Source organism: Hyla sarda, chromosome 5 (assembly GCF_029499605.1).
Source record: "Hyla sarda isolate aHylSar1 chromosome 5, aHylSar1.hap1, whole genome shotgun sequence".
NCBI lineage: Eukaryota > Metazoa > Chordata > Amphibia > Anura > Hylidae > Hyla > Hyla sarda.
In genome coordinates this window covers 353,938,438-353,959,412 of record NC_079193.1, presented here as the reverse complement: position 1 = coordinate 353,959,412, position 20,975 = coordinate 353,938,438, and the positions used below count along the sequence as shown (strand labels likewise).

The 20,975-nt window shown below is 44.1% G+C and overlaps 1 protein-coding gene and 1 non-coding gene across 2 annotated transcripts in view; both read right to left on the bottom strand.

Moving 5' to 3' along the window:
* Positions 1-20,975, bottom strand: part of COLEC10 (collectin subfamily member 10) — a 205,677-nt gene that overhangs the window by 95,128 nt on the left and 89,574 nt on the right. The gene's annotated exons all lie outside the window — the stretch shown is intronic.
* Positions 2,265-2,371, bottom strand: LOC130274730 (U6 spliceosomal RNA). The gene has a single exon (XR_008844449.1). It is a non-coding gene; the product is annotated as a U6 spliceosomal RNA (small nuclear RNA).

Here is a 20,975-nt window from a genome sequence, read left to right as displayed (position 1 = left end):
GGACTGTAGTTTTGCAACAGCTGGAGCCACCATGGTAGGAAAACACTGATCTATGCCCAGTCAATCTATCTCAGTGTTTACCAACCAGTGTGCCTCCAGCTGTTGCAAAACTACAACTCCCAGCATGCCCGAACAGTCTTTAGCTGTCTGGAAGTTGTAGTTTTGCAATAGCTGGAGGCTCCCTTGTTAGGAAACACTGCCTTAAAGGACAACTGCAGCGGCATTACACTTATCCCCTATTCACAGGATAGGGATAAGTGTTTGATCGCAGGGGGTCCGACCGCTGGGACCCCCCCCCCCCCGATCTCCCTAACGGGGCGCCACCATAAGCGCTCATGGTGAGCGCTAAGGCGCGTAGTGTCGACCTAGAGGTCGACGGTGATGCCCCGTCTCCTCCCCGTCCCCATACAGTTCTACGGGGGATGCGGGGAGGCACGAATGCTGCCTCCCCGCCTCTCCCATAGAGATGTATGGAGGAGGCGTGCCGGATGCAACGTCATGCTGCGGCTGGCACTCCCCCTGCACGGGACAGCCGCGGCCCCGTACAGGAGATCGCCGGGGGCCCAGCAATCAAACACTTATCCCCTATCTTGAGGATAGGGGATAAGTGTTTGTAACACTGTAGATGTCCTTTAATGGATTAATGATAAATAAACAAGCAGTGTGTCCACATGTTGTGGCCCCAGTGGGGTCACTTTCCCTCCTCCGGGGTCCACAGGTCACCTACAGGTCACATTACAAGAAAATGTTTTTGAAAAATCGCGGCAAAAATGGCGCAGTTTTACCGTGATTTCGAAAAATCACAGTAAAACCGCACCATTTTTGCCGCAATTTTTCCCAAAAATTGTTCTTGTAATGTGACCTGTAGGTGACCTGTGGACACCAGAGCAGGGAAAGTGACCCCACTGGGCTGCTACCCCCCAGCCCCAGGTATACTGCTAGTGAGGAGAGAGGCAGGACAGGGGACATAACTTCCCCTCACAGCCACTGTGCTCCTGGGAGGCCGGTCAGCTTTCCGCCTCCGTCCTCTTCCTGTGCTGGGGGCGGAGCCATGAATCTGGTGACTTCATCCCTGCGCTACTGCCTGTCTCCCTAATGATACCGGAGCAGGAGCAGCGCAGGGATTGTAAAAAAAAAAAATAGCGCTTGTTCTGGATCCTCACCAGCTGCACCTCTCTCTCAAGGGGGCCCTTGGCCAGTGCCTGAGGGCCCATGTGTAGTGGCGGACCCCTGTGCAGCTGAACATGCTGCACATGTGATTTGTCCGCCCCTGGGGAGGAGAGGGACATAAGAGGGGATGAGAGGTAGAGGAGGAGATCATCAGCATAGGCAGAATATTTGTATTAGTGCGGGGGGACGTCCAGACCTTTTATATCTGGATTATGATGAATGTCCGTGAGGTGTTCCATGCACAGGACGTACAACAGTGGAGACAGTGGACAGCCCTGCCTCGTACCATTACGAATGTCAAAACGACGGGAGAGTTGTCCCTGGAGGCGTATTTGGGCTTGTGGGTGTGAGTAAAGTGCCATAATGCTATCCTTATTTGTGGCTCCCATGCCTATTTGCGTGAGGGTCACTTCTAGAAAGTCCCAATCCACGAAGGCCTTTTCCACATCAAGGTGGAAAAGCGGGGTGTTGCATTTGCGAGCGAAATAAATCGCTGAGAAGGTTCTAAGGGTATTGTCCCTCGTCAACCTGCCCGTGGACGAAGCCTGCTTGGTCCGGGCGGATAAGATCTTCCATGAAGTTAGAGAGCCTGTTTGCTAGCTTGGCAAACATTTTGGCATTGAGGTTAAGGAGAGAAATCGGGTGGTAGCTGGGGCGTAGAGATGGATCTTTCCCATCTTTGGGGATAACCACAATGGAGGCTCGCAAGAAGGATGGGGGGATGGGGGGGAGGGGAGGGGAAGTGGGCGAGATGGAGTTGAGAGCAGAAAGAAGGGGGTCAGCTAAATCTGTGCGAAATGTTTTAAAGAACTTAGCAGTATAGCCATCAGGGCCTGGACTCTTACCTCCAGGCAGGGACGAAATCACTAGATCTAGTTTCTCCCTTGTGAATGGAGCTTCCAGAGATTGGATCGCTTCCGGAGTTAGGGTAGGAAGAGCTGTTGTTGAAATATACTGGTGTAGTGAGGGAGGATGGGGGGCAGGGAGAAGGAAGGTTATAAATAGGATCGGAAAGCGTCCATGATTTCAGGTGTGAGATGTGTGAGGGAGCCCGAGGGCGTTTTAATAGATGGAGCAAAGAGAGAGGACCATTTTAAAATATGGAACGCTTCACGAATTTGCTTGTCATCCTTGCACAGGGGCCATGCTAAACTTCTCTGTATCGTTCCAATTTCAGTATACGTGCTGCCGAAGCAAGCACAATATGCAATTTTTTTTTCATTGTAAATAACTTTATTGGCAATGAGGCCTCTCACAAGCTAAGCCTGAACACCCTGCTCTGTACTGACGAGGAGTGATATCAGCAGAACCCTTTTTCTTTTAAAGGGGTACTCCACTGCCCCAGTGTTCGGGAACATTTTTATTCCGAACGCGGGGTGCAGGCTGCGGGGGTTGCGACGACGTGACCACGCCCCTCGTGATTTCATGCCACACCCGCTCAATGAAAGTCTATGGGAGGGGGCGTGGGAGCTGTAGCCCGCACCCAGCGTTCAGAACAAAATGTTCCAAATGCTGGGGCAGTGGAGTACCCCTTTAATTTGGTCTACTGTGGTCTCGTTTCTGGGAAGTGCTAGGGTGTCTGGGAATACTATAAAGAACTGTAGCTGGTGTTTTTGGGACACTGTGACACTATATGTTATGTTGCCTGAATCACATGGCCATTGTATTCGACTGTACAAAATACCGAAACAGTAACTCAAAAAAATAAAAAATTAAAAGTAGCGGTAAAAAGTATTTTATAAGAATATAAATCAAAGTCCTGACAAGACAAAGAGGTCTATTTAGAAACAATCTAGTTAGATCACTTTTACCATTAAGAAAAATGATTTTGAGGGAGAAAAAGAGCGAAACGGCAAAAGACGCGAGAGGTTTCCTTCATTCCTATATGCTTTCTAGTAAGGAATTTAGTGGTCAAGCTTGGCACGGTCTCCCGATATAAATCATCCCGCCATTCATTACACATACTTCTTGTGAAAGAACAATATAAAAAAAATAAAAAAAAAGCGTGACGGATGTTTTGGCCCGCATGAAATTTTGACCCTGGAAAAATAACAGCGCCATAATGGCTTCGCGAGGCGGCTATGTAATTGTCTGCATGCAATTTATTTTTATAAGCCTATTTGGCAGGCGTCGTAATTGATTTTCTTCCGTTTTCAGCGAGCAAATAAACAACCTTGAATTTCTTAGTAAAATTACTCCGAAAGCAATTTACTGAAAAAATTTCACAAACTTTCCTAAATTATATTTTAAAGGGATATTTCACCTGAGTCGGAATCTTCCATTATGGTAAAATATAGAACATTTTACAGGAAGTTGCCATAAGGGTAAAAATGTTTTCCTGTTGGCCTCCATCACTTCCCAGCAAACAGCAGAGACAGTCTAGCGCAGAGTTCCCCCCCATAGACTTGCATTGAGGGGGCGTGTCTGTGATGTCACGAGCAGGGCTCTAAATGAAAGTCGGGTGCAGCATGGAGATTGCGGGGGTCCGGATTTGGATAGGGGATAAGATGTCTAGGGGTGGAGTACTCCCGTGGAAAACTTTTTTTTTTTTTTAAATCAACTGGTGCCAGAAAGTTAAAAAGATTTGTAAATCACTTCTATTAAAAAATCTTAATCCTTCCAGTACTTTTTAGGGGCTGTATACTAAAGAGAAATCCAAAAAAGAAATGCATTTCCTCTGATGTCATGACCACAGTGCTCTCTGCTGACCTCTGCTGTCCATTTTAGGAACTGTCCAGAGCAGGAGAAAATCCACATAGCAAACATATGCTGCTCTGGACAGTTCCTAAAATGGACAGCAGAGGTCAGCAGAGAGCACTGTGGTCATTACATCAGAGGAAATGCATTTCTTTTTTGGATTTCTCTTTAGTATACAGCCCCTAAAAAGTACTGGAAGGATTAAGATTTTTTAATAGAAGTGATATACAAATCTGTTTAACTTTCTGGCACCAGTTGGTTAAAAAAAAAAAGTTTTCCACGGAAGTACCCCTTTAAGCATATGAAGTTGCGTGTACCGAGCTTGTACAGCATTGGAGTTCCTATGGATCTGCATAGCTTATTTGTAGGAATTCGATGAGCCACCAAAAGCAACCATTGTGAGAAGCGCCATATTGTGGAGACAATACTAATAAATAACACGTTAGCGGACATAAGTTCGACGTTTCTGATTAGAGATGAGCGAATTTACAGTAAATTCGATTCGTCACGAACTTCTCGGCTCGGCAGTTGATGACTTATCCTGCATGAATTAGTTCAGCTTTCCGGTGCTCCGGTGGGCTGGAGAAGGTGGATACAGTCCTAGGAAAGAGTCTCCTAGGACTGTATCCACCTTTTCCAGCCCACGGGAACACCTGAAAGCTGAACTAATTTATGCAGGATAAGCCATCAACTGCCGAGCTGAGAAGTTCGTGACGAATCGAATTTACTGTAAATTCGCTCATCTCTATTTCTGATGTCATGGTGCTGTTTTCCATGAATGCAGCGGCTTAGTAAACCCAAACAGCATGGATTTTTGGGGAATTTTAATCGCGGACTTTAGCAGTTCACTATAACACCATAAGGTGGCATTAAAATCCCAGGTTGTAATGCACATTAGAATTAGACAGCGGGTCTTATTTATGAAAATAAATATATGCCCCCCCCCCTATTGAGCATTGCAGAAGCAAGAAATTACTCCATATACAGTAGAACATACACATATATATAAATAGATAAAATATGTGTACACCCCAACTCCATAGGCAGTGATGTAGCTGTCGAGGGTTCAGTCAAAGAAGCCCATAGGCTTTTCTATCATAAAAGAAAGGAGAATGACAGTAAAATAAATGGTGCATAGTAGGTGAAGGGCCCTGTTACAGATATTGTATTGGGGCTAGGGTTGCCACCTGGCCGGTATTTTACTGGCACAGACAGTATTTTGGCCACCCTGCCGGTATTTTTATATAAAAAATACCGGCAGTGCAATGGCCGGTATTTATCCAACCAATCTTCTAACTCCTGGGATGTTGCACCATATACTATGCCAGTGTTTCCCACAGAGGGCCTCCAGCTGTTGCAAAACTACAACTTCCAGCATGCCCGGACAGCCTACGGCTGTCCGGGCATGCTGGGAGTTGTAGTTTTGCAACAGCTGGAGGCACCCTTGGTTGGGAAACATTGATCTATGTTACGCCGAGCGCTCTGGGTCCCTGCTCCTCCCCGGAGCGCTTGCGGCGTTCACCTCCATGCAGCGCCCCGGTCAGACCCGCTGACCGGGAGCGCTGCATTAGTCTCACCGGCGGGGATGCGACCTGCGTTGCGGGACGCGCCCGCTCGTGGCTCGCATCCCAATCCTCTCACCTGTCCCGTCCTCCGACAGCTCAGTCCCGGCGCGCGTGGCCCCGCTCCCTAGGGCGTGCACGCGCCGGCTCTCTGAGATTTAAAGGGCCAGTGCGCCATTGATTGGCGCCTGGTCCAATCAGTACTCACACCTGTGCCCTCATCATAAAAACCCACTTCCCCTTCCTAGCATTGCCGGATCTTGTTGCCCTTGTGCCAGTGAAAGCGTTTCCTTGTATGTCCCAAGCCAGTGTTCCAGACCCTCTGCTGTTGCCCGACTACGATCCTTGCTGCCTGCCCTGACCTTCTGCTACGTCCGACCTTGCTCTTGCCTTGTCCCTTTGTACCGCGCCTGTCTCAGCTGTCAGTTGGGGTTGAGTCGCTATCGGGTGGAACGACCTGGGGGTTACCTGCCACTGCAAGTCCATCCCGCTTTGTGGCGGGCTCTGGTGAAAACCAGTAACCCCTTAGATTCCGTTCCCCTGGTACGGCCCACGTCATCACCCCACTGACACAGAGGATCCACCACCAGTATCCTCACAGTATACCCATCCGGATACTGACAATCTATACTATATACTACTATGTAGTCCAACATGCTGGGAGTTGTAGTTTTCGTTTGGGGCAGCTGCTGAGCCGCAGGCTGTATCAGGGCATGCTGGGAGTTGTAGTTAGTAACTAACTGCAACTCCCGAATTTAATTAATAAAAAGCGATCAAAAAGTCACATCAACACAAAAATGGTACTGTTAAAAACTACAGATCGGGCCGCAAAAAAAGAAATAGAAAAGTTATAGGGGTCAGGATAGGACAAAATTTCCCCCGAATATGTGTATCCTGTGATGTCACGCATATATATAATGAATTGTGCAAATTAGCATGGCCGGTATTTATTTTATTTGCAAGAAAGGTGGCAACCCTAATTGGGGCCCAGCGAACGTCATCAACTTAAAGGGGTTCTCCATCATAAGGGGATTTTAGTATGTACCTGGCAGGCAGTAATGGACATGCTTAGGAAGGATCTGCGCTTGTCTTGGGGATAAATGGCTATGTTGTGAGATTACCATAACACTGTGGCTAGCTTTTTGTGAACTGGGTATTTCCTGTTTGAGTTTCCTTCTTTGCCTAATCTCAGAATTCCATTTTCCTCCCTTCCACACATCAGCCACCCCACCCATTGAAACATAAATGAGCTGCATCCATTCAAAAGTCCTGTGGTTTTCAATCAGGGTGCCTACAGCTGTTGCATTAGTTGCAGATTGATCTCTCTCCCACCAAGAGATCGCTCCACCCATTGAAGCAGACAGGCTCTCTGTCATCAGCTGACTAGTGATGTCAGGTCTCGGCTGCATTGCAACCTGGGAAAAATCTGAGACAACAGTCATTTTGTATGCTTGTAAAAATAAATATTGGAGTGAAAATCACAGAAGAATTGTGAGAAAACCGTCACACACAGGTACAGACACTATATTATGAACTACACTAACTTTACAGACCCTGTAGCATAGTCAAATAAAAAAAAAATCCTGGAATACCCCTTTAAGCCTTTGTTCAGCGCTGCTTCTTGAACATTTAATTTCATTACTACAGGTAATACTATTAATACAGTTAACATAGACAGAGCAAAGCAGTTACCTTCAGAAACTAAAAAAGCACAGCCCACAGCTCAGCACTGCTGCCCATTCATTTTACGGATCAATAGCATCTTGACCAAATCCCAGGACCAGGCCAAGGGGTGGGCATTGTAGATACCCACCTAGGGCGCCAACGCCTATCTCACACTGCTCTGTAGTACCTCTGCGCCCAGCTCAAACACATGCACAATGATGTCCAGCAGAGCAGGGGGGAAAGAGATCCTATCAACGAAGAAGCAAACAAGAGGTGAGTATGTAGTGTTAAAGGGGTACTCCAGTGGACAACATTTTTATTTAAATGAACTGGTGCCAGAAAGTTAAACAGATTTGTAAATTACTTCTATTAAAAAATCCTTACATTTCTAGTACTTCTTAGCAGCTGTATGCTACAGAGGAAATTCTTTTCTTTTTGAATTTCTTTTTTGTCTTGTCCACAGTGCTCTCTGCTGACACCTGATGCCTGTATCAGGAACTGTCCAGAGCAGGAGAAAATCCCCATTGCAAACCTATGCTACTCTGGACAGTTCCTGACACGGATAGAGGTGTCAGCAGAGAGCACTGTGGATAAGACAAAAAGAAATTCAAAAAGAAAAGAATTTCCTCTGTAGCATACAGCTGCTAATAAGTACTGAAAGGATTAAGATTTTTAAAAATAAGTAATTTACAAATCTGTTTAACTTTCAGGCACCAGTTAATTAAAAAAAAAAAAAATTCCACCGGAGTGCCCCTTTAATTGTTTTACTGGGGGGTCTCTATACTGGAGCAATCTATATCTCTCTTAGGGGGCATGTCGCTAACTTCTGATGAGCATCTACCTACTCTGGGGGCAGCTACTTATTATGGGCAACTATCAACCTAGCGGGGGGCCCTGCCTTTCTACTGGGGGGCACTTATATGGCTATTGGTTGACACTTGGTCACCTACTGGGGGGGGGGGGGGGACCTGGTGACTGGGACAGCTACATATTGTAAGCACCTATAAACCTACTGCGGGACAAATACCTAAAAGGGGCACTCATCTACCTACTGGAGGACAAATACCTAAAGGGGACACCTACTTACCTACCTACCTACTTACTGGAAGGCACCTGAATATCTGCTGGGGGCAACTACCTACTGGGGAAACCTATCTACTGAGGGCACATACCTACCCACCTACTGGGGGATCAAATACTTAAAGGAGCATTTATCTACTTACTGGGGGTACCTAGGTACCTACTGTTGGCACCTATTTACCTACCAGAGGAGAAATACCCAAAGGGGGACCTACTTGCCCTAATGGTGTAACCTGGATACATTCTGGGAGAAAATACCTACTGGGGCTACCTATCTACCTAGTGTGGGACAAATACCTTGCAAGGGCACAACTATCTACTTGGGCACTACTTGGTCATGAGAGGCATTCTTACCATTTAGGGCAGTGTGGGTGGGAAAAAGGGGAAGATGGTGTTGGAAAAGAGCAGAAACTAAGATGTTTGTCTGACAGATTTTGCAGATACAAGTTGTGGCTGGAAGAAGCGTCATGAACTGAGTTAACTGTGATCACCTATATGGTCTGCAGAGCCTGTGTACAGCTGGTATCTACTGCTGTATAGTCACTGTTTGGGGATATTAGTAAATAGCCTTTGTATACAGTATGGCGATATTATTCAGAGACAGTTGTTATGGTATAAATGTACTCCTTGAATACTGAAATTATATTTAATGGTTTAAGTACAAAGGATTTGGTCAGTAATAGTGTGATAGTGATATGTATGGTGATAATATTTGTTTACTAGTATTATTGGTTATATTGGTCAATATACAGGATTTGGTCATCATCAGTATAGTGTTATATGTATGGTGTTAATATTTCCTTCTTGTGTACTGGTAATATTGGTCTCAGTATAAAGGTTTTGGTCAGTAACAGTAATATGTTAGTAAGTAATATGTAAGGTGATTATATTTCTCCCTGGTATGCTGATATTATTATTTAGTAGCTTTAAGATTATTATTTAAGGGGATCTGGTATTATCACTAATAAAAAATAGCTTTACAGCTAAACTTAGTGTTATAAGGTAGAAAAAATACCAAAGTCCATAAAGTTCAACCTATATCCCTATTGTGTCCCTACTGAGTTGACCTAACACCTAATGCCTATCTTTTATTTAGACATCCTGGACAATAAATGTAATATTTATCCTTGGAATATCCAAAATGTTATTGAGCTTATACATGGAAATTTGACTTTTACATTTTTATGCTAATTTTTTTTGTAAAAAATGTGCCAGGTCCACACAGACCTAAAGTCACCGTGATCAGACATGCAAATAACAAGTCCGAGTTTTCCCCTGAGTCACTGTCTGAATACAGAGCAGGATATCCTATAATTCACATCTACTTCTAATTGAAGGAAAACTCTGCAGGTCGTGATGATGTGTAATGACTATTATTGAGCTTCTAGTAAGGTGACAACCAATTCCCAAACTTCTGCCCACTAAATGTAGATTCAGCCCACCTATAACAACACACATTACACATTATCAATCTCATCCAAACAGGACACAGTCTCCTACTCTACATTCATACACTGCACTATTAATTCATTCAGTCAAAGATGTCTAAGTGAGGCAGGAGGACAAACCTTAAAGAAGTTGTGTCATCTTGGAAAGTTTTCACCTATTCAAAAGGACATAGGATAACTAGCTGATTTTGGGGGGTCCGACCACTGGGGCACCCTATGATCTGGAGAATGAGGACCCTACTCTCCCGTTAGAAAGGAGCAGGAGGTTGTGCATGCGTCCCACCACTCTATTCATTCTCTATGGGCGCCAAACATTATACTTAACTATGCAGAAAGAGAAAAAAATGGGGGGGGGGGGGTCAGTGAAAGAAAAGGATGCCCCTTTGTTAGTATGGTGCTGCTTGATCCAATAAATATTTTTTAGTTTACAGATATTATTCAAATGCTGGATGCACTTGTTTAATAAATAATTGCATAAAATCATTTTAAAAAATGATGTATTTCAGGGGCTTCATCCCCCTTAATCAGATTGTCAATCTGAGAAACAGGGAGCACCTGGGTAACAAGGAAACATTGTACTCGGTTGTATCCCCATAGAGAAGGAAGACAGTTCCTTGCGAAAGTATTCAACCCCCTTTGGTGTTTTGCCTGTTTTGTTGCATTGCAGCCTGGAATTCACAAAACAGTCCAGGAAAATTATACTGGTATCTTCTATACGGATCTCGATGAAAAGAGCATCGGATTAGGAAGTGCCAAAGCCGAGATGGTATAGAGATGGTAGCCTTGTAATACCATAAATTTGGCACATCTTTCATTGTCCGTGTGCCAGCAGTTGAGATTTTGGCCATAATTTACACCAAATCCTGGTTAATATTATCTCTGTCAGGCTTCACTTGGTCACGCACCCTTTTGCTAAGACACACCTGCATTCTTCAAACATGACGACAGTGGCAAGGATGAAATGTGGCACATTTTTTGCACACTGTGGCTAAGCAGAGTGGAATGCTGTCACTGATCCTGATGGGCTCAGCATCCCTGTTGCCTGATAGGATAAGCCCTAGCAACAGAGTGAAGCCATAGGCACTGTAAGGAGAAGACCAGGACAGCTGTTGGACCAAGGCAAGGGAAGTACATGATGCATGACCTTTCTTAGGGATCCGGAGTCTTCAAACCACTGAGGAGCAACATGAAGACCAAAGAGTCTCCAAACAGCAAACAAAAGAGTTGTTGAGAGACAGAGGTAAAAAATTGGTTATAAAAAAATATGTCAAACTTTGAACATCTCATTGAGCACTATTACATTTAATATAACAAAAGGGAAAGAAAAATCACGGCTACAAATCTGACAAGAGAAGATACCCACCAACACTTAGGCACTGTCTGCTTAGCATCTACAAAACGAGTGATAACACCAAATAAGCTCCAAATATCCACCGTGTAAAATGGAGGTATCCATCCATAGGACCACAATTAACCATACACTTCACAGATCAAGACACAAAATAAGGATCTCTGGTCAGGTGGGACTGAAATGTGACTTTTGCCATCATGGGAAATATTATGTGTGGCTCAAACCCTACACCTCCTGTCACCTCAAGAACACCATGCCTATAGTGAAGCATGGTGGTGATAGCGTCATGTGAGGCAGGGACTGTAAAACTGGTCAGGACTGAAGGAAAGATGAATGGAAGTAAATATGGACTGAGATAAAGCCCAGACCTCAATCTGGGAACCTTCTGGACTCCAACACAACTCATCTAACTCTAAGGAGTTGGAGCAGTTTTGCCTGGAAAAATGGACAAAAATCCCAGTGTCTCCATAAGCTGGGACCTCTATGATCACAAACAGGCTCCCTAGTCCCCCAAGTGAATAAAGCGGCACTGCACATGCTCGGTCACCCCTTAATACACTCTCTATAGGACTTAGGAATATAGCAATATAGAGTGTTTCATTTGTATATGCTTGGAAGTCCCCTAGAGAGTGAATGTAGCGGTGGCTGAGTGTGTGCATTACTGCTTCATTGACTTGTAAGACAACTGGTCTTCGTTCTTGTGATCAGTAGGGGTCCCAGCAATGGAACCCCACCAGCCAACTAAATATCCTCACCTTGTGATACATTTTAAAGAGGTACTCCGCTGCTAGACATCTTATCGCCTATCCAAAGGCAGCAGCGGGACCCTCACGATCCTCTGCAGCACCAGGCGTTCTAAACAAACGCCGGTTTCTGCTGCAGTGGTCGTGACGTCACACCACGCCTACTCCATTCATGTATATGGGAGGGACATGTCATAAATGGAGGAGGGCGTGACATCATGAGGGGCGTGGTTGTGAAGCCACGATCATGGCCTCCGGCTCTGAGTGTTCTAAAGAAAATGTTCAGAACGCTGGATCACCGGAGTACCCCTTTAACTCCTTAACCCCTTAAGGACTCAGCCCATTTTGGCCTTAAGGACTCAGAAAATTTAATTTTTAAGTTTTCATTTTTTCCTCCTCGCCTTCTAAAAATCATAACTCTTTTATATTTTCATCCACAGACTAGTATGAGGCTTGTTTTTTGCGCGACCAGTTGTCCTTTGTAATGACATAACTCATTATATCATAAAATGTATGGCGCAACCAAAAACCACTATTTTTGTGGGGAAATTAAAACGAAAAACGCAATTTTGCTAATTTTGGAAGGTTTCGTTTTCACGCCGTACAATTTATGGTAAAAATGACATGTGTTCTTTATTCTGAGGGTCAATATGATTAAAATGATACCCATTATTACATACTTTTCTATTATTGTTGCGCTTAAAAAAAATCACAAACTTTTTAACCAAATTAGTACGTTTATAATCCCTTTATTTTGATGACCTCTAACTTTTTTATTTTTCCGTATAAGCGGCGGTATGGGGGCTCATTTTTTGCGCCATGATCTTTACTTTTTTTGATACCACATTTGCATAAAAAAACTTTTAATACATTTTTTATAATTTTTTTTTTTATAAAATGTAGGAAAAAAGTAGGATTTTTGGACTTTTTTTTTTTTTCGTTCACGCCGTTCACCATACGGGATCATTAACATTTTATTTTAATAGTTCGGAAATTTTTTACGCTTTTTGGGGGTAAAATAGGAAAAAACGGACGTTTTACTTTTTTATTGGGGGAGGGGATTTTTCACTTTTTTTTTTACTTTTACATTTTTTTACATTTTTTTTTACACTTGAATAGTCCCCATAGGGGACTATTCATAGCAATACCATGATTGCTAATACTGATCTGTTCTATGTATAGGACATAGAACAGATCAGTGTTATCGGCTATCTTCTGCTCTGGTCTGCTCGATCACAGACCAGAGCAGGAGACGCCGGGAGCCGGACGGAGGAAGGTGAGGGGACCTCCGTGCGGCGTTCTGAATGATCGTATCCCCGCAGCAGCGCTGCGGGCGATCCGATCATTCATTCAAATCGCGCACTGCCGCAGATGCCGGGATCTGTATTGATCCCGGCACCTGAGGGGTTAATGACAGACGCCCGCGAGATCGCGGGCGTCGGCCATTGCCGGCGGGTCCCTGGCTGCGATCAGCTCCGATGCCTGCGGTTATGCACAGGACGTAAATGTACGTCCTGGTGAGTTAAGTACCACCGCACCAGGACGTACATTTACGTCCTGCGTCCTTAAGGGGTTAAGGACACATGACGTACTGGAACATCATGTGTCCGCTCCCGATCTATAACGCGGGGCCACGGCGTGGCCCCGTGTCATAGTGGGTCGGGCCCAGCCTCTAACAACGGCCTGGACCCGTGGCTAATAGCGCGTGGCATTGATCGCGGTGTCACGCGCTAGTAACCCTTTAGGCGCGGCGTTCAAAGTGGAACGCCGCTTCTAAAGTAGAAGTGAAAGTATGCTGGTTAGCTCAGTGGGCTGTTCGGGATAGCCGCTGCGAAATCGCAGCATCCCGAACAGCTTACAGGACAGCAGGAGGGTCCCTACCTGCCTCCTTGCTGTCCGATCGCCGAATGACTGCTCAGTGCCTGAGATCCAGGCATGAGCAGTCAAGCGGCAGAATCATTGATCACTGCTTTCCTATGGGAAACCAGTGATCAATGTAATAGATCAGTGTGTGCAGTGTTATAGGTCCCTATGGAAATAAAGTGAATAAAGATCATTTAACCCCTTCCCTATTAAATGTTTGAATCACCCCCCTTTTCCCATAAAAAAAAAACACAGTGTAAATAGAAATAAAAATAAACATATATGGTATCACCGCGTGCAGAAATGTCCGAATTATAAAAATATATCGTTAATTAAATCGCATGGTCAATGGCGTACGCGCAAAAAAATTCCAAAGTCCAAAATAGTGCATTTTTGGTCACTTTTTATATCACGAAAAATGAATAAAAGCGATCAATAAGTCCTATCAATGCAAAAATTGTGCTGCTAAAAACTTCAGATCACGGCGCAAAAAATGAGCCCTCATACTGCCCCATATGCGCAAAAATAAAAAAGTTATAGGGGTCAGATGACAATTTTAAACGTAATAATTTTCCTGCTATGATATAGTTATGCTATTGTTATGATTTTTTCCAGAAGTACGAAAAAATCTAACCTATAAAAGTAGGGTATCATTTTAATCGTATGGACCTACAGAATAAAGATAAGGTGTCATTTTTACCGAAAAATTTACTACGTAGAAACGGAAGCCCCCAAAAGTTACAAAACAGCATTTTTTTTTTTCAATTTTGTCTCACAAAGATTTTTTTTTTTCCGTTTGGCCGTAGATTTTTGGGCAAAATGACTGATGTCATTACAAAGTAGAATTGGTGGCGCAAAAAATAAGCCATCATATGGATTTTTAGGTGCAAAATTGAAAGGCAAGCAGGAAAAACCGAAAATGCAAAAACTGAAAAACCCTCGGTCCTTAAGGGGTTAAGTCAGGGATGAACTCTTAAAATGATTTGATATATTGGTTCGTTATCTTTCTTACTTAGACATCAATATAATGTATAATGTTATCTATACAGATCAAACTCATAATTGTTTACATTTTTCCTATTTAGCCACAAAGCAGTTTCAGCATCTTTAAGAGACACAAACCACCTCCCTCATTTCATGACCCTTGGTATTTTAACATATCACGGGTGAGTCGGATCAGCAGAATAAGTTGACAGAGCAATTTCTGTCCTACGTAACTGGAAACATAGTCATTTTACTAGTAGTAGTTTAGAACATGTAGAGGAGGGTTTCCTGTATTCTGCACCCATCAAACAACAGTCAAAACCACAGGGTTCTTGGAATGAAAAATAACACAGTTTTAATTCATAAGTAAAAGTAGAAGACATTATAATTGAGTCTCTTTGAAGTTTGTCTATAAAATGTGCATCACGGTAAATGGTCAGTCCTCAGGTGGGTGCAATGATTCATATTCGGAAAATCCCAAAGTAATTATTCTACAAATGATATACTGTATGTACACTACAAAACCACCTAGAAAAACAGATGTACAGTTATAATGGTATGGTATTTATCACCTCGGAGCGATAAGGTGCATTCAGTTATCAAGCAATGTTAATAAAGGGGTTCTCCACTTTGGCCAATCCCTACCAGGCATCCTCCTGTTGGACCCCTAGGGATCAGCTGTTATTGTGGGGATACCTAGAAGCATGTTTTTACTTTACATTCCCTGCAGCACCACCAGAGGGGAAATTAAGCAATATATATTCTAAAGTCAATGGGTTGCCTGGGTAATGCGGGATTGGACAGGTTGAGAGATACTATTTGTACCCAAAGAGAGGAACTCCCCGAACCATAATGCTTTCCTGGCTTACTGTTAGTAAAGTCCCTGTGCCAGGAATCTGTGCCCTGTACAACAGTAAGCCAGCAGTGATTTATTCAGCACTGGCTTACTGTATCTGCTTAATGGGTCTAAGCATAAGTGTTACGCCGAGCGCTCCGGGTCCCCGCTCCTCCCCGGAGCGCTCGCAACATTCTCGCAATTGCAGCGCCCCGGTCAGACCTGCTGACCGGGTGCGCTGCGATACCTCTCCCAGCCGGGATGCGATTCGCTATGCGGCAGGCGCCCGCTCGCGATGCGCATCCCGGCTCCCGTACCTGACTCGCTCTCCGTCAGTCTTGTCCCGGCGCGCGCGGCCCCGCTCCCTAGGGCGCGCGCGCGCCGGGTCTCTGCGATTTAAAGGGCCAGTGTGCCGCTGATTGGCGCCTGGTTCTAATTAGTGAATTCACCTGTGCACTTCCCTATATAACCTCACTTCCCCTTCCCTTCCTTGCCGGATCTTGTTGCCATCGTGCCAGTGAAAGCGTTTCCCAGTGTGTTCCTAGCCTGTGTTCCAGACCTCCTGCCGTTGCCCCTGACTACGATCCTTGCTGCCTGCCCCGACCTTCTGCTACGTCCGACCTTGCTCTTGTCTACTCCCTTGTACCGCGCCTATCTTCAGCAGTCAGAGAGGTTGAGCCGTTGCTAGTGGATACGACCTGGTTGCTACCGCCGCTGCAAGACCATCCCGCTTTGCGGCGGGCTCTGGTGAAAACCAGTAGCAGCTTAGAACCGGTCCACTAGCACGGTCCACGCCAATCCCTCTCTGGCACAGAGGATCCACCTCCTGCCAGCCGAATCGTGACAATAAGCTGGCTAGATTGTGGTGCATCCTCCCTGTGCACAGAGATCGCGTGCCACAACCATGCGCACCTTCTTGCTATTCCCCAGGAAACCTTGTGGCATTTGAGGGACACCCTATACAGTAATTAATAGTGACATAGTAGTTTCAAACAGCAACATTACTGAAAAATAGTGAAAATCACAATTTCTATTAAGTGGGACTTAAAGCTACTAAGAACTGTAACCATCAAGACAGCTGAGTAAATCTTCTCAAATCCCATTGGTCTGCAATCATCATCGGTCAAAGAGGAATATTCAAGAGTTTTTAAGCTTACCGAGCCTGTTATGACGTTTCTGTACTTTGGTGGGCAGCAGGCGCATTACAATTTTTTTGGGATGGCAGCATAGTCTTAAGACAAGATTTTTTTTAAGCCAGATTCTATAGGGAATTTGTGGCATATGGAAGTAGGCTAGGGCTCCATAGACAGTCTGGGAGGTGTATTATGGCTATGTACCCCCATCTGCTGTACATTGCATAAGGAAAAAAGTCACACGACACCCCTCTCCCCAAAATTGTACCATGTAGCTAAAGTAAAAAGTTGCCTTTAGAAAGTAAAAGATAATTTGTAATGCCAGCTATTTTATTATTCTACCATTCTGGGTGAAGCCGGATGCCCATTACTTTCAATCTTTAGAGAGAACATTGAATTTATGAACGCAGTAAACTTGAAACAAAAATTGCTGAAATAATTTGGAATATATTTAACTTTCCCGAACAGCTGCCGACCTTTTATTAATGCCTCATTGCTCAGCTTTTCTTTTGTACGTTTTGTATTTAATTATATTTTCGCATCCCTTCTAATGTGGCCATCCCTGATAATTAAAAGAATTATCCGCCCATCGTCGGCTATTTTCAGCAGTTCTCTTTGGTTGCGGTATTCATTTCCTACCTGCTATTTCAGTTCATTCGGTACTGAACACATGACAGATTCTCAGTGATGAGCAAAACATCTGAGACTAAGTGAGGCGAGGCGCAGATGTGTGAAATGTCCTAATACAGAAGCACCAGTAGGCGGATTTACGTAATGTTTGATTTTTTAGCTTTTCTTGGATAAATTATTTGGCTTTGTGTCTTTGTGCCATATACTTCAATTATAGGTTCCCATCACTAAAAAAATGACTTTCCTGTCTAACGTAGGATGGTTTCAGGCGCAGCCGGAAACTGAGTCAAAGACGTTGAATCTATTTCGCCCGTATTCCTCTTGGATTCCATGACAAAAGAAGACTGACAAAACAACCAAATAATTTGGTGGGAACATTGCACAATAGTTAACGGATAAATCTCCTTTGATTCTTTTTATATTTTGAGCTACAAATGTAAAATAGGATTCAGTCTGCTGCCCAAAACCTTTATCTAAATATCCTAGCCAAGGCAAAGTGGCTTGTTGGCCGCATTGTTGAATACAACCCAATTGGCCCGAATACCAATATGTTACTGGTTTTATACTTTCAATAAAAAAATTTAATAAAAAAACTAGTCCCAAAAGGTTCTATAACCAATTTTAAGTAGATTCTTCCAAATAGGATCCATTAGTGCACAATGGTTCTTATAGAGCATAGTTTCCGCACTTATATTTTCGTTAGAAACAGTATAAGCGGGAAGAGTAGAAATTGGTCATGTCTCAGGCAAGACAATTTGACATGTGTTTTTGATTTAGCTTATTATTTTTTATAGAGTTATAAAAAAGTGTAAAAACTTTTTGAACATCCCATGTGTACGGGATTTCTACCAAATCTGTAGATTTATCATCGTCTTGTGCAAGTCTCAGACGGCAGCGTGGAAATGTATACATATATCCATATATATATACTGAAGTTGCATGTTAAAAGCGACTCACAAAACGTATATGGTCTCATCCGCTTTAGCTTTCTCTTCTTGGACCTTACCTTTCAAGAGCTATAAGTTGTACCATCATTGGCTTTATTTAAATACATAAATGAATGAGAAACCAAAATAAAATTATTTGTGGGGTTCAACTCAAAAAAACAAAACGTAAGTATTTTTTTTGTGGGGCATCTTTTTTGTGGGACCCCCACGATCTCCAGAACGGGGCCCTGTTCTGGAGATTGTGGGGGGTCCCATCGGTCAAACCCCTGTGATAACAAACTTGTTGCCTATTTTGTGGATAGAGGATAAGTTGTCTTTCACCAGGCAACCTCTATAAAGGGGTACTCAGGCGAAAAACATCTTATCCCCTATCCGAAGGATAGGGGATAAAATGCCTGATCGTGGCTGTCCCGCCACTGGGGACCTCCGTGATCTTCAGTGCGGCACCCCGATGATCCGTGCACAGAGCAAACCTGATGACTATAGCCGCCACGTCCCCTCCATTGATGTCTATGGCCTGATGACTATAGCCGCCACGCCCCCTCCCATAGACGGGAATGGAGGGGGCGTGGTGTGACGTCACAAACACGGAAGCTCCAAGCTTCAAGTATAAGAGCGGCGCTGTTTCTTGGATAGCCATATTAAAGTGGTACTCCAGCGAAAAACGTCCAAACTACAGGGTATAAGATGTCTGATCGCCGGGGTCCCGCCGCTGGGGACCCTCAGTGATCTCCGGGCCAGCAGCGTCAGGACCCCGGCGATCAGACATCTTATACCCTGTCCTTTTGGACGCTTTTTGCCAGAGTACCACTTTAATATGGCTATCCAAGAAACAGCGCCACTCTTTTACTTAGTTTGTTGCAGTTAAGTTCCACTGAAGTGATTGAAGTCAAGTTGTAATACCAAACACACAACAGGTGTAGTGCTGTTTTTGGCAGCTACTTTATTGTGGTATTTGGTGTGATGCAAAGGGCAGATGGAATTACCCTAGGGGCAGATGGCATTAATCCCTTGTATTCGTGACACCAGAGCGTGGTTTATCCTCAATATCACCCAAAGGTATACTGCTGGATCCTGAGCTAGGCAAGGGGGCAATAATGACTATGACGCCAAGTTACAGATAACAGTAGCTTAACTGAGGTTAGACAGGTGGAAAAGTCTATACAGTTCAGCCAGGGCACACGGAGGTGACCAGTGACTTAGAGACCTTAAGGGCTTGCTGGAACTTTTAGTAGATGGGGTCAATTTATTGCAGGGCATGTTGACTTGACAAATGAGGGCTGTGACTGACTTGACTGGTGACTGACAACCCTGTGACTGTGGCTTACTTGCAGATTTTGTAGATGGTGGCTTCAGGACTGGAGGCCTCCTTTGACTCTGGACACACACTTAGGCTCGACTTGACTGCACTGGACCTCAGCAACAAGAGAGAGAGCTAGTTCCTCTCAACTGGTCACTGATACCTCCTGGGTAGCAATCACATGACAAATCACATGTTAAAAAGACTTAAAGTGACAACGCTTTCTTCATACATTATGCAGCATAATACATAATAAACATATTTACATGGGGGGACAGATGCATGGGACCCAGGGGACACTGGAGGAGGCTGCCTGAAAGGGCAGCAAGGGTACAGGGTAATTCCAAGTATGTTCGGTCGGCACTTGGATCGGTGCGGATGCCAGGGATAAGAGATCCAGTAAGAGTATAAAAGAATCCCGGCACACCAGTCTTTGATGCAAATAATTTTCCTTTTTATTAAGGCATAAGTTAACGCAGCACGCGTTCCAGCCTATACAGCCTTTTTCAACTGCATAATAATACAATGAACAGTGGCGCTATTTAAAGGCGCCAAGTACTGCAAATATACGTCATAGCATTAATCAACGAATCCCCAGACAGAACGTGGACACCTCCCCCTGTGGCGTCATATTCCCACGTGGAGCAACAAGGCAAAGTAAACAATGCGTTTTCATGAATAAGAGCATAGTAAAGAGGAGGTGCTTCAAGTTGGGCATTGTAGCTATAGAGAGAGAGAGCGAGAGAAACAAATCAGTTAATCTGTATAAACAATGTAATCAGTACAAAAGGCTTGACAGTTCATACTCGCGATTAAGGCCGCGAGGTTCCAATGTATCGAGCTTATGTATCCAATAAGCTTCTTTTCGGGCAAGTAGTTTTTTGATATCACCACCTCGTCGTGGTGGAGTCACCTCGTTAATAACCTGAAACTGCAGTTGAGAGATATTATGGCTCTGTTTGTGAAAATGGTTAGGGATTGGAAAGAGGAGATTTTTACAACGGATTGTAGATTTATGACGGTTGATGCGGTCCCCCACACGCTGGGTAGTTTCCCCAATGTATAGGAGACCGCACGGGCATTTTATTAGATATATGACATTTTTTGATTGGCAAGTAAAAAATGTATTGATCGGGAACGTTTTACCGGAATGGGGGTCCATGTGGCACTTACGAAAAATGTCCATACATGCTCTTTTGGGAAGTAAACTGGTAAACACGTGGGATTCATTACACTCTAGACAATGAAACACATTATTTGCGGATTTGGCTGCCGGAGGCTATCTACCCAATGCCTTAGCTACTGGAGCCCTTCGGTACTAAACACTTTTCCCCAGAACTCCATACGTACTTTACACAACATACTCTTGTTACCTTTATATTCAGCATTTCTGTCACTCTACGTGCTTTACTTAAGTTGCAGGGGAACCCTCTGGCCAGGAGAGCACCCTGTACACGGGGACAGGAAAAATGTTTCATACATAAACATTTCGACAATATGGTCTGAAAATGTACGTGTTAGATACAGTACTAACGAAGCATTTTGACTATGTTATATACTACATTAT